This window comes from Ursus maritimus, unplaced genomic scaffold (assembly GCF_017311325.1).
Source record: "Ursus maritimus isolate PB19 unplaced genomic scaffold, ASM1731132v1 scaffold_9, whole genome shotgun sequence".
In the NCBI taxonomy this organism is placed as follows: Eukaryota; Metazoa; Chordata; class Mammalia; order Carnivora; family Ursidae; genus Ursus; species Ursus maritimus.
Window position 1 is genome coordinate 71,439,760 of NW_024427107.1, and position 855 is coordinate 71,440,614.

Consider the following 855-nt stretch of genomic DNA (forward strand, 5'->3'; position numbering starts at 1 on the left):
TGCACTTGGCCCACGGTACGCACATTACTTTTGAATGAACAATGGACAAATGCTGAGCTGAAAGGATTTCTCCTAAGATAAAAAATGAGATGAGTATAGGAAAGCATTTGACAAAAAAAACAAAAAAAAAAACTATGAAATCTAAAGACACTCTTTTGGGAGCAATGCAATTGCCCAGCAGTAGTCTTGCCTTTTTAGATCAAGCCTTGTCAGGGCCAGCTCTCCATGAGCTCACCCACCCCTACTCTGATACCTACCCTGCTCAGCCTGCTCCAGTGACCCTGGCTTACTGAAACCATGTGCCACCTCAGGGCCTTTGCACATGCTGTTCTCAGTTTTTAGGACACTCTTCCCCCAGGTGAGTACATGGCTCACTACCTCACGGTTGGATCTTGTTGGAAATCGCTGCTACACTGCCCCAATTTTACCCTGTAAATCTTCCTCCTAACCTTCTGTAAGGAGGCCTGCACCTGGCCTGGATGATTGTGCATCGACAAACAGTTTTCAGGCATTACTAGACACCAACTCTAAATTGCCGGTAGTTCCCAGGAGATCCAAAACAACGATGTAGTCCACAGTCAGGGGAAGGCTGTTTTTTATTTCAGTTGGGAGAGACTGGGATGAGAAGGTTTTATTTTTGAACCTAGCCAGTTTAGTTCCTTTATATATTCTCTAAACGCTGCTCGAAAATGGACTCATTATTTGTGTCTTTTGATTTGGAGCTAAAGCACTAGCGGTCCTCTTCCTACTTGGAAATCTTTCCCTCCACTTACTCAGGCAGGAGGGACACTTACAATGTTTCTACATTACCCCCAGGCAACAGCCCCACTCACCTCCTCTACGTCCAGGGGTCTC